Source organism: Ziziphus jujuba, chromosome 3 (assembly GCF_031755915.1).
Source record: "Ziziphus jujuba cultivar Dongzao chromosome 3, ASM3175591v1".
Lineage (NCBI taxonomy): Eukaryota > Viridiplantae > Streptophyta > Magnoliopsida > Rosales > Rhamnaceae > Ziziphus > Ziziphus jujuba.
In genome coordinates this window covers 7,759,618-7,774,771 of record NC_083381.1, presented here as the reverse complement: position 1 = coordinate 7,774,771, position 15,154 = coordinate 7,759,618, and the positions used below count along the sequence as shown (strand labels likewise).

The window sequence follows — 15,154 nt, the reverse complement described above, 5'->3', positions numbered from 1 at the left end:
GACGATGTCAATTAAGCAAATGGGTTAGATTCGGAATGTGAGCCACATCTTTTAAACTTAAATATGAGCAGAGGCTAGAGTACTCAAGCAGACGTTTATGATCGTCAATTTATAAATAATTTCTAAACTATGTAAATGACAAATAACTCCAATATTATACAAATTAAAGATGCTACACATTAAACTCCAGTATCCGCGTATCCATGCTTATCCAACTTGAACCGCATCCATTTTACTTCAATTCTAGTTTTATTCTTTTATAACTTGGTACTTTATTACTAATTTTTCTGTTAAGTGTCATTTAAGTTCATTAACCTGTTACTATTTCTATTCTTCATTAAGTATTTTGATTTCTTATATATAGCTCTTTCACTTTTTAAAGGCATTAGAACCTTGTGTAGATTTAAAGATGTTACACATTAAACTCCAGTATCCGCATGCCCATGCTTATCCAACTTCAATCACATCCATTTTAGTTCCATCCTAATTTCATACTATTATGACTTAGTTCTTTATCATTAATTTTCTATTCAGCATCATTTAAATTCTTCATTTACTTGTTACTTTTTTTATTCTTCATTAAGTATTTTTATTTTTTATATACAGTCCTTTTACTTTTTAATGGCAATAGAACCTAGTGTAGAATTGTTTTACTCCCCATCCCTGGAACAATATCATGTCTAATTTTATTATTCAATTATTTTTATTTTTATTTTGTTACATATTCAACCGCTTGGTAGTGGTATGCCCATAGACTGCACAGGATTACAACATTTCCATATGACAAATTTTCTTGGCTACAAATTCTCCTAGCTCCTAGCTGGATTTGTCATGACCTAGATCCATGGATTACTACCGGGAGATTTCAAATATCGTTTTAGAAATATACTAATGTGTAATATAGAATGAAAAATAATAAAACAACCATCACATTAATAATAATAATAATAGTCATTTTAATGATAATAATAGTATTAATATAACATGTCCAAGGCTTATATACTTATAGGCTTCCACATTTGTCTGAAAGCCCATATATTTGCCCGAATACTTTCAAATTTGCTCAAAGGCTTACGTATAATACTAGTAATAATGATAAAAATAATGATAAATGATAATAATACCAATAAAAATAAAAATAATGATATTAAAAATAATAATAATAATAATAAATAATTAATAATTAATAATTATAATAACAATAATAATAATCACAAAATACCAATAATAAAAATAGTAACAACAATGATAATTAATGATAATAATAATGAAAATAAATAATGGAATAAATACTAAAATTAATCATAATAAATGATAATAACAATTACAGCAACAATAATAATAACAACAACGATAATAACATAATAATAATAATAATAATAATAATACAAAGAAAATAATACTAATAATAATTATAGGAACACTAACAAATAATATTGATAATAATAATAATAATAATCATGATTAAATAAATAATTAAATACAACAATAAATATAAGGATATATCAACCATATTAATACCAACCATAATAATAATAACAATAATAATAACAAGTATTATAATAATAATAATAATAATAATAATAATAATAATAATAATGACAAGAAAATCAATTAAGAATATTATTAAGAAATCAAATGATGAATAAATAAGGTAACATAAGATAAAATAATATTTTAAAATCCTTAATATATAATGAAATATGCACACTCATACGAAGGTAAATACAATACCATCTAACATACTATGCGATCTATAATTCTAACTGTCATCAGTACCCTGTTACCAATACAAATCAGGGGTGGTTCCCTAAATTGGCCATTCAATCCCTTGAACTTATAGGCAACATAGTTACAAGGCTAGCTCTTCATGGATCACGTCGGATTGTCGTCCCCGTATGATATGATACATACAAACATAATAAAATATAAAATATATATATATGCTTGATGCACCATACTATATATCATTAGCGCCAAACGATATTCAACATCCCAAATACAGCCCAACAGGGAGGTTTAAGAAAGAAACCTGCAATCGGTCATTTTGGCATTCCAATAGCGCCAATTGCTAATAATCTACCATGGCTAAATAGTCAACCATATGCACACTAACCCGTAATAATAACCATCCTACGGCCTAGGAGGAGACATTTAGTGCTAACTTTGCATTATGCCTTGCCTACCCTCATGGGAATGATCCTGAATATAACCTGCGTGCTGATCCATAATAGCCACCTGCGCCCAAGGAGGGAGGTGTCTAATACTCATAATGTAATACACTTGTCAGCCCTCAGATATGGCTTCCACAGTAGATCCTATAAAATTGCACGTTAATCATATATACAATACAGAACACCAATACTGTATGATATATTGAAAAACTATAGATTTTCATAATATTATAAAAAATATCAAATTCTAATAAAGTATAATCGAATTCATATATATATATATATATATATATATATTTTATACCAAATCCAACACTTTAAATCCATCCATGTAAATCCATCAATTTTACCACAACGAAGCCAATCCATAAAAATTTAAATGCATAATTATAATTTGTGCATAATAATTTAAAAGGATATTTTCCTCAATCCTCAAAAATCAATTTAAATCAAACATATCTTTAAAATCACATAAAATTCATCTATGATTAAATTCATATAAGCACAATTATTACACATCATAAAATCAACAACAAATTTAACAATAGTTTTAAACTATAGTTTTCTTAATTTCAAAGATATAAATTCAATACCATAAATATTTAATTCAACATTAAACATTAAACATATACATTTTTCAGAAATTCCAACAACACAATATTATAGATATACATATATATACAAAAGTATGTGTGTATGACATTTATAAATACATTCAATATATATATATATATATATACTTATATATATATATATATATTTATTCATCCATAAATATCTATATATATTCACACACAGACACAGACACACACACACACACACACATATATATATATATATATATATATTTAAATACATACATGCAATTTTTAACAAACGAATTAACAAGTATAATTAAATTAAATAATAATTTAATTAAATTTTAAAACAAACATAAAAATTGCATGTATGTATCAAGTATAATTCGTTTGTTAAAAATTGCATGTATGTATTTAAATATATATATATATATATATATATCAATCCACACGCATGCTAACTCTAAATTTCATACGATAATTCCAATCAAACATAACAGGTAAACTTACACAATTCTATAAAAGTCTTTTTACACTTTCTAGCTTAGCATTGGATGTCTAAAATTTTATGAAAGTATTACTTGAACTTCCATAAAGTAAATGAAAATACAACTAAGATTCTTAAGTCCCAATTTCACTCATGAATCAAGAACTATCAATATTGTCCACTCAATTGGATGAAATACAAAGTGCATCCATCCAATGTAAACTCAAAATTTGGGATTTTTCAGCATCTTGGCAATTAATTTAAATTGATCATTTCCATAACTCCTAACAATCATCAAAAACTTAATTGTACCAAAATTGGCTAAAGACTTATCCAATTCTGTCCAATTTAAACATAAACATAAATTCTAGCTCCATTAATGGCAACTTTCCAAATACTCAACTATAATTCATATTCTATGTACCAAATTAAAGCTTATAGTGAGAAAATCAAGAATATACCTTCAATTAGCCCAATCGTCGCCGGAGGTAGTCGGAATCTGGCCGGGACCTTGCTGTCGAAATGGGTTTTGTCATATCTCCTGAACCAGCGAGTTTTGAGCCAATCTAAGCCTGGAAATGGACTTAGGGGTCCGAATTTGTGGGAAAGGACCACCAGAAGATGGTGATCGGCAAATGCACACTTCACCGATTTCCATGGCTTTCCGACGAGCTAGGCCATTCCATGGCAAGATAGACACGGCTATGGGTTCCTGGTAGTGTGGGTTTCAATTTGGTATAAGTAATTTCTGATGGGTGGTCAAAATTTGGAAGCAATTAAAGATGGGGTGACTGCCATGAAAGGCCGCCGTAGCTTTCTTCTCTTTTCGTTTTTCGATCGGTCGTCCGGGAGGAAGAAGATGGCGATAAAAGATGGAATAATATAAAATAAATATATAAATAAATATACATAAGCAAAAGACAAAAGCGAATAAAATATTATTAAAATAAAATACAATAAATACTACAATAATATATAATATAAAATATATAGTGTAAGACCGGTTGTGGGTTTTAATTCATCCAAGAACAGTAATTTAATAATAAAATAATACAACATTTAAATAAGTGGACCCAATTGATTGAACTAGCAAAATGCGTTTAGAATTGTTTTGACGGTAACTTTATATTTTTAATTTCGATTTTAACATATTATTAGTTTATAAATTTGTGACGATGAGTATTTTGTTATAGTATTTTGATCAATATAAAATTTCTTCTACAGTAAAAAATTAATTATGGAACTCATTTTGTCAGTTCAGATCAAACTTGATCAAAAAATTCAAATTCGAAATATTTTTTTGGATCGAGCGTTACAATATACTTTCTTTATAAAAATTTCATTCTTGAAATTTAACACATCCATCTAAAAATACAATGAATAGACTTGTAACCACTATTTGGACTATTTAGTCATGTTATCCCCCCATTGATCGTAATTATAGGGTGATGATGAATCACCCAAAGTACACCACCTCATCATATCCCAAAAACTCCTAGAAGTAACGAAACCTAAACAACTAATACCAAGTTGCCAGGACTCATCCAGGATCCCTTCTCGAAATCTTAGACAAGCTCTGATCCCAAAGAAAATCCTACCGGACTATTCTATGGAAAATCCGACAGCATTTCCCCCGAGGATAAAACATGCCTTAAAAAATTACCCGTATGATAACACACTCTTATATGGTACCACCTTATCCCTCCCACCTACTACAATAATCTCCACAATTTGCAGCACTTCGATATCAAACTATATAAAAACATATACATCATAGAAATGAACAAACAAGTAAAGAACAAAAATATACCTTTAAACATACACATCCACCCACACTATCTACTTAATAATGTACATCTCAAATACATTTCAAATATCATTTTACAAATATACCATTACGTAATATATAATGAAGAATAATAAAACAACCACCACATTAACAATAATAATAGTAATAATTTTAATGATAATAATAGTATTAATATAACTTGTCCGAGGCTTATATACTTGCCTGAAGGTTTCCACATTTGTTCGAAAGCTTAGATACTTGTCCGAAGACTTCCATATTTACCCGACGGTTTACGTATAATGCTAATAATAATAAAAAAATAATGATAAATGATAATAATACCAATAAAAAATAAGAATTAAAATAAGAATGATGATAATAATAATAATAATAATAATAAAGAATAAATAACTAATAATCATAATAATAAAGAATAAATAACTAATAATCATAATAATAATAATAATAATAATAATCATAAAATACCAGTAATAAAAATAGTAACAACAATGATAATTAATGATAATAAATAATGGAATTAATACTAAAAATAATCATGATAATAACAATTACAGTAACAGTAATAATAACGATGATGATAATAATAATAATAATAATAATAATAATAATAATAATAACAATGAAAATAATACCGATAATAATAATCGGAACAATAACAATGATATTGATAATAATAATAACCATTATTAAATAAATAATTAAACACAACAATGAATATACGGATATAACAATCATGTTAATAACAATCATAATAATAATAACAAGTATAATAATAATAATAATAATAATAACAACAATAATAATGACAAGAAAATCAATTAAGAATATTATTAAGAAATCAAATCATGAATAGATAAAGTAACATAAAATAAAATAATATTTTAACATCGTTAACATATAATGAAATATGCACATTTATAATGGAGGAAAATACAATACCTTCTAACATGCTATGCGATCCATGATTTCAGATGTCACTAGTACCCTACTACCAATACAGACCAGGGGTGGTTGTCTAGATTGGTCGTTCGGTCCCCTCGTAGGCAACATAGTTACGATGCTAGCTTTTTATGGACTACCTCAGATCGTCGCCTCCGTACGGTGTGATACATACAATATAATATAATATAAAATATATACATATATATATATATACTTGATGCACCATCCTATAGGCCAGTGGCGCCAAACAATATCCAACATCTCGAGTATGACATGACAAGGAGTTTAAAGAAAGAAACCTGCAATCAGTCATCTTGGCGTTCCAACGGCATCGATTGCTAATAATTTGCCATGGCTAAACAGTCGACTGAGAGATCGGCTGATGCTCGCTGTGCACGAAACCTGCCATACCTCGAACCCATAGCTCCCATAAGATAGTCGTGGCCATATGCACACTAACCCATAATAATAACCATCCAATGATCAAGGAAGAGATGGCTAGCACTAACTTTGCATTATACCCTGCTTACCCTCATGGGAACAACCCTGAATATAACATGTGCGCTGATACATAACAGCCATCTGCGAGCAAGAAGGGGGGCGTCTAATACTCACAATGCAATACACTTGCCAGCCTTTAGGTTCATAGCTCACATAAGAGACCCTATATAATTTGTAAGTTAATCACATATACAGTACAGAGCACTAGTATTGTATAGTATATCTAAAAACTATAAATTTTTAAAATATTATAAAAATATCAAATTTTGATCAAATATAATCGAATTCACATATTTTTACCAAATCCATCACTTTAAATCCATCCATGTAAATCCATCAATTTTACCACAACGCAACCAATCCACCAAAATATAAATGCATAATTATAATTTGAGCATAATAATTTAAAATGATATTTTTCTCAATCCTTAAAAATCAATTTAAATCAAACATATCCTTAAAATCACATAAAACTCATTTATAATTAAATTCTTATAAACACAATTATTATACATCATAAAATCAACCATAAATTTAACAATAATTTAAAATTATAGTTTTCTTAATTCCAAAGACATAAATTCAATACCATACATATTTAATTCAACACAAATTAGACATAAAAAATTTAAATAACAATTTATTTACACATTAAACACATGCATTTTTCAGAAATTCCAATAACACAATATTATTGATACACATACATAAATATACACTAGTATGTATGTATGGCATTTATAAATACATGCAATATATATATACATATTCATCCATAAATATCTATATATATTCATATATTTAAATATGTACATGCAATTTTTAACAAACGAATTAACAAGCATAATAAAATTAAATAATAATTTAATTAAATTTTAAAACAAACATAATATTTTTCAAAATACATATATATATATATATATATATATATATTAATTTACATGCATGCTAACTCTAAATTTCATACCATAATTCCAATCAAACATAACTGATCAACTTACACAATTCTATAAAAGATCCTTTTATCCTTTCTAACTTAGTATTGGTTGTCTAAAATATTATGAAAGTATTACTTGGACTTCCATAGAACAAATGAAAATACAACTAAGATTTTAAAGCCCCAATTTCACTCCATGACTCAAGATTATCAATATTGTCCACTCAATTGGATGAAACACAAAGTGCATCCATCTACTGTGAATTTAATTGGGATTTTTCAGCATGTTGGCAATTAATTTAAATTGATCATTTCCATAACTCCTAACAATCATCAACAACTTAATTGCAGCAACAATTGGCTGAAGACTTATCCAACTTTGTCCAATTTCAACATAAACATAAATTCTAGATCCATTAATGGCAACTTTCCAAATACTCAACTATAATTCATATTCTAAGTACCAAATTAAAGCTTATAGTGAGAACATCAAGAATATACCTTCAATTAGTCCAATCGTTGATGGAGGTGGTCAGAATCTCACCGGACCTTGCTGCTGAAATGGATTTTGTCATATCTCCTGAACGAGCGAGTTTTTAAGCCAATCTAAGCTTGGAAATGGACTTAGGGGGTCCGAATTTGTGGGAAAAACCACCCATTCCACGCCATAGTCATGGAAATATGGTGATCGGAAAATGCACACTACACCAATTTTCATGGCTTTCCGACGAACCTAGGCCATTCCATGGCAAGATAGACATGGCTATGGGTTCCTGAAAGAGTGGGTTTCAATTTTATATGAGTAATTTCTTATGGGTGATCAAAATTTGGAAGCAACTAAAGATAGAGTGACTGCCATGAAAGGCTGTCGTAGCTTGGGGGAAGATGGTGATAAAAGATGGAATAGTATAAAATAAATATATATACATGCAAAAGAAGAAAGATAATAAAATATTAATAAAATAAAATAAAATAAATACTAAAATAATATATAATATATAATGTATAGTGGGAGACCGGTTATGAGTTTTAATTTATCCAAAAATAGTAATTTAATAATAAAATAATGCAACATCTAGGGCCAATTGATTAAATGACCAAAATGTTCTTTGAATTGTTTTGACTGTAACTTTATATTTTTAGTTCTGATTTTGACATACTACTAGTCTACGAACTTGTATCGATGGGTATTTTGTTATGGTATTTCGGTCAATATGAAATTTCTCCTATAGTAAAAAATCAACTATGGGACTCATTTGGTCAATTCCAGTCAAACTTGATCAAAAAATTCAAATTCGGAGCAATTTCTTGAGTCGGAGTGTTACATTACAAGACTTCATTTGAAAACTACCAACTTGAGTGAGATTAACTTGATGTTTTTCGGAGGTTTTTGTTATATATATATATATATAAACATATATATATTTTTTTTTTGCTAGAGGGGATCAATGATATTGAAATTCATGATTAGTGAAATTTCAAGAAAGAAATATAATCGAATAAAATATTTATGCCTTTATTCCATCAATTATACATATATATGCCAACTATGCATATATAGGGGGGATAAGGGTATAGGCCAGGATGGTTTTGCCAAAAAAATAGCTAAATCGTCGAAAATTTGAGAATGGCCGCCGCTTGCTTCGTTGGCCCAACTACGGTTGGCCATGAAATTTGGATGTCAATGTGCCACGAGATCGACTTTCCTAAGGGCAGGCATGTATTGGGTGATTTGGCTGAAATGGTGGCCAATCTATTCGGAGCTGAGGAAGACAGAGAGAGAAGGGGGGCTCTATCGCATGCATGTAGAAAGAGTAAAGGGGAAAAGAAAAAAAAAAAGAAAAAGGAAAAAGAAATGCCATTTGCCATCTATAGATTAGTGACATGTGGTACCCATTAGGGATATTTTTCAAAAATCTATTTACATGCTTTTTGATAGAAACTACCCGATAGAATCAATTGTCAACTACACAATATATTTACATTGATTTGGATAGTAGTGATGTCATCGAAGTTACCATTATGACCTCAACTATTCAATTTAAAATATTGTCTGTTATGTGTATTTTCTTAAATGTAATTTATTTTATTAATAATTGTCTTACAATTTATCGATTATTAGTGGTACATTTTGTATCGGTACATCTTCTAGACGTTAAAAGGTAGACTGAGTGATTTCGTTTCTGGGACCTACTATTATTATCTTTCTATCTTTATTTATGTTTTTGGCATGTTCGTAAAGTGCTGTAAAATTGTGAGATTGTAGTAAATGGAAGGTGTGGGCGGCCATAAGTTTCAACAGTACTTATTTTTGGTGCTGAGTAACAACTTGGGAAGAGTCAGGACCATCTTAGGATTCAAGTAGTAAGCTCTGAAAAGGGTCCCTATACATATAAATGTATTTACCGTTTATTAATTTTTACTCACATTTTCATTGCTATGCTATTATTATCGAAGTCTTGTAAATTTGTGAAAACTTGTAGTAAGCAAAGACGAATGAAGGAGATGTAAATTTTCGGAATGATTTTTCTGTGCGAGGAATATTTGGGAAAATCCAATTTATAGGGCAGATACTACAGAATTTTCGAGGCCATTCTAGGATTTCGATAAGTAACTTTAAGGAAGGTCATAATGGCCATAAACTTGGGAGGGTAAGTGAAATTAACCCTTGGTTTATATTGGATAGGAAGGAAGTTTTTAATTACCAATTCAATAATTACATATGAGATTTAGGTGAAGTCAACATCCTTAAAATTTAATTATTGAAATTTCAAATGCAATTGACGATGTTTCTTTTATATATTTTGAATTCGCAAATTAGTGGTTGATTTTAGAGTGAATTTATGATTTCTTACAAATTTTTTCTTGTATTTGATTTCCTAAATAAAATTAACAAGTAAAAATCTTTGACATTTAATGACTGGACTCGCTTCGGAAACCCTCACAGGATCTCCTGGGTGGTCCCATCTGGTGAAGTTCCACTGGACAATCCCTAGAGGATATCCAATAGAACCTCACTTAAAATGTGGACAACAGAGCACATGCATTATCAATAATACATCTATTTATAGATAAAACCACAATAGCATATAAATCCACAACTACAGTCTAACGTACTACTGATCATAACTACACACATACATAATGTGGTCAATACTATCCAATAACTAGATCAGAATATTTTAAGAGTATTTGTAAAATTTAGAAGAAACAACTGATATGAATAAGTCTAGAAAGATAAACATAATAGAGAAAAACAAGTACTGCTGTTGCGGTAGGAAACACGAAATAACAAGCGGTGCGCAAGATAGACTGCTAGCTAACTGTCTAGACCTAGATGAAATAATTTAAAAACAAATAAAATGCGAGATAAGATATCTTAGTTAGTGACATAGTATAATAGGGAAATAAAAATTTATTTCCATAAAACTTTCTCTCAAGACCTCTCGTTGCACTCTTTTAAAAGGTTCCCTTCTTAAAGCCCTTTCACAAAACCCAAACTTATACCCAAATTCAATATCATAAAATCGATGCTCAAAAGGGTATAAAGTGAACAATCATTATGATATTATAAAAAATATCTAAATCAAGATATGAATATTGAGCATAAAACATTATAAACACAATTTTACAAAATAAATATGAAAGTGCAGTAATAACCATAATAATGGAAAACCAAAAATATACTCAGAACATATATATCTGTACCATAAAGATATACCAAACCGTAAACCATGAGATGCACCCACCTCACAACCCTTAATGTACGAAAGGTATCATGGAAATAGTAAACCGTTGGGATGTACCAAACTTCACTGCTCAAGGCAATAATAAACTGTTGGAATAAACTCAACCTCACGGCCCGTGCCAATAATAAATCGTTGGGATGAACCCAACCTCATGGCATGTGGCAATAATAAACGTATGGGATGAATCCAATGTAACACCCTATCCCAAAATATGCAGAAATTTTCTCACGTTGATCGAGGTTGATGGGGTTTGACAGTTATTAATTGAGAGGGGGTGAAACTTTGACTTTTGGGTTTGGAAAGAATTCTAATTTGACCAAGGCATCGATGTGACGTACGCATCGATCCGAGTTCGTAGACTAGTAGCACATCAAAAATGGAGCTACGTTTTGAAAGTTATGAGTAAAACAAGTTGAGATCCGAATTGTCCAAAAGTGTTGAAGTTGACTTTTTATTTGTGTAGAATTTGATTTTAACTTTTGCAAGGTTATAAAGTACTCGTCGATACAAGTCCATAGACTAGCAGCACATCTAATTTAGACATTTCATTGAAAATTATGAACCTGCAAAATTTTTCAAATACCGTATTATTTTGTAAATGTGTGAAAAGTGTGTGCCATGTGGGGATGCGCCACATGTAACATCATGAAAGTGCCACATGTCAGACACAAATAAATATTATATTATATTATTTTGTCATTATTTTATATTATTATATTATAATATAATGATTTTAATATTATTTTATTTATTCATTTATTTTCTTTTCTTCTCCCACGTGGGAAAAACACCTCCTCTCTCTCTCCTTCCTTTCTTCTTCTTTCCCCCACGAAAATGGAGCACTCTCACTCTCTCTCTTCTTCTCTCTCCTTCTCCTGCTTGGCCCACCGAAAAACACTATCTCCGGCTACCTTATTGTGGACACGCACTGAATAGGTGGAAAGTTCGGTCGGCAGCCAGAACGGCACGGCAAACCATCGCCAGACACGCCTGGATCAGGCTTTCATTGCCGGCGATGGCAAGACTCATTTTTCGACGATCTGGCCACCACCCGATAAAGTTGATGCTCCTTTCGACCATTTTTGGACCCTCTGAGCTCAATTTTGAGGTCTATTCACCTCAATTCATTACTGTTTGGGAGATATGACAAATTGAAACTTGGCCGAGACTTCCCGTTCATTTTTCGGCCACCTCTGATCGAATTGAGTTCAACGGAGTTGGTAATGTATTCCTTGTCTCTTTAGCTTTCTATTGGTACCTCATTTGTGAATTATAATGAAGTATCTTGAAAGATGCCATTTTTGAATAAATTGATATGATAAATGTGCAAAATTGGAAAATAAAGCTAGATTGTGTACATATGTTATCTGTACACATATACGTGTATGTTTGTGGATATGTATGTATATTTTGTTTTTAAATATGCATATATAAGTATAGGTGTGTACATATGCATTGGATTTGTATATATATTATATGAATATATGAGTATGTGTGTATATGTTCATTTAATTGTTGAAGGAATATATATGTGTATATGAACAAGTATAGGTGAATATATATATATATATATTGGGTATATTTACATATGCCTATACATGTATACTTGTGTATAATATGTATGTGTATATATATAATATGGTGTTATTGGAAATCATGAAAAATATATGTGTTTACTAATTAAATAAATTGTTACTTAATTTTATCATGTTAATTTGTATTAAATTAGATATGCGTGGTATTAAATTTATATCTTTGAAATTAAGTAAACTATAATTTTATATTATATTATTGTCAAATTTATTTTGGATTCTAAGATGCATAATAATTGTGCTTATATGAATCTAATTATATATGAATCCTATGTAATTTTAAGGATATGTTGATTTAAATTTGTTTTGAGGAATAAGAAAAACATCGTTGTAAATTATAAAGCCCAAAATATAATTATGCATTAAAATATTTTTTGATTGGTTTTGTCGTGATAAAATTAAGGGCTTACATTGATGAATTTAAAGTGATGGAATTATGATGATGGTCTAAAGAAAATGTGGATTATATGGATCTAAAATGAGATATTTAATCCAACTGTATTTATGAGATTTTAATATTTGAAAATATGTGATTTATTGGACAATATTTAATTTTATGTATTTAACTATATATAACATTTTATGTGGTTTCAGTGATAATATTTTGGTATAAATTGAATTGAAGGTTTGAGAGAAATAATTATATTCAATTATTGTAATCAAGAATATATCTGTATATTTAATTATTATTATTTATGTATTTGATAAAAGCACATGAATCCAATTACATTTTATCAAATTTTAATATTTTATAATATTACAAAATGTATAGTTTTTAAGATGCACCCATACACGTACTGGTGTTCTGCATTGTATTACTGATTAGCACGCAAGTTCGTATGGATGTCCTATGGGGTGCCAAGGATCTAAATGATATGAACCTATGATGACCTACGCCTAAATCCGTATTATATTAGCCTGGATCTAATTATGTTCAAGTTCTAATGGTCACCTTAACCCATAATCAACCTATGATTAGAAATCTTGATATGTCGAAGACGCCATAATAGGTGATGGATTTTCTATTGATAAGTCATACTAAAACATTGACTTATTATTAGTGTTTTAGGTGCTCAAAAGAACAAAGAGAAATTCAATCTAACAAAATAAATTCAGAATATTATTAATGGTATATTCTTCAATCTAACAAGTCCTTTTATAGGTTAAGAGTAAACAAAATAAAACCTTAAAAACAAAAGGAAAAACCGGCCATGCAATGAAGATTCCTATTATGGCTTAAAGTCTCCTCCTTTCCTAATCTAATTTTGATTAATTAAATCCTTTGTTTTGAATTAAGAATTAATTAATTTACAATGAAAATAATAAAAATAATAACTTTCCTAAACTTATTTTTCCAGAAAATAAATAAATAAAAACCAAAAAGTAAAGGTAATTTCCTAAAACAAAAAGTAGAAATCAAATTAGGAAACTAAAATACTATCTTTTTGACTAAGTTGACTTTGACCAATCTTTGACAAATTTAAGCTCCAAATTAGCTTCCATATGCTTTTTAGCATGTCAATTAGGATGTTCATGAAGTCCCACATGTTTCCATTGCTTGGAGAAAAGAGAAAAAGACAACTCAGCAAAATATAGTAAAGCCAGCAAGGAAAACAGCAAAACCGGCCAAATTTTGATGTTGTGCGCATAGCCCCTTTTTGGATGCATTTGAAGCTTTCTTGATTTGATTCCATGGCCTCTTAGACATATGTATTGAATACATGAAGCATTGGATCCATTCATGCTACTCGGACTCCATAAATGCACCAAAACCGCTACCCAGGTCAGTATCAGCTTCCACCACTTGTAGGCTCAAAACAGATGTTGGATCTTCAGGTATGGACAAGCCCTCTTGAGAATGAATTACTCCCTGGATAAAGGCAGCAAGTTTTTCCCTAAACCTCTTAGCTTGAGTCCTAGTGATCGGCCCGATCTTCATCTGTATCGGGTCAGCACCCCCGCGGGTTGTCAGTTGTGCGAGCACGGGCGGATTCGCATCATTCCCCTCCTCTTGAAAAGGATTTTCCCTCAAATCAAAATCATCACCTGTAGTAAAAGGAGATAAATTAGCAACATTAAATATAGCACAAACATTATACTCATTCGCCAAATCAAGTTTGTAAGCATTGTCATTTATCCGCTTCAAAATTTGAAAAGATCCATTTCCACGCGGCATAAGCTTGGACCTCCTTTGCTTGGAAAACCTCTCCTTTCTCAAGTGCAACCAAACCCAATCTCTAGGTTCAAAGAAAACTTGTTTTTGGCCTTGATTAGCATTCCTTGCATATTGCTTGGTCTTGCTCTCAATATTTGCCTTAGTCTTTTTATGAATCCGCTTCACAAAATAAGCTTTACAAAATGAGCTTTTTGTTTTCCATCTATTT

The 15,154-nt window shown here is 29.9% G+C and overlaps 1 long non-coding RNA gene across 1 annotated transcript; it reads right to left on the bottom strand.

The window, feature by feature from the left end:
• Nucleotides 1-1,599: 1,599 nt before the first annotated feature.
• On the bottom strand, nt 1,600-4,165 carry LOC132803260 (uncharacterized). Its single transcript, XR_009638340.1, has 2 exons — nt 3,701-4,165; nt 1,600-2,318 (listed from the first exon to the last, which is right to left on the bottom strand). It is a non-coding gene; the product is annotated as an uncharacterized LOC132803260 (long non-coding RNA).
• Nucleotides 4,166-15,154: the final 10,989 nt, after the last annotated feature.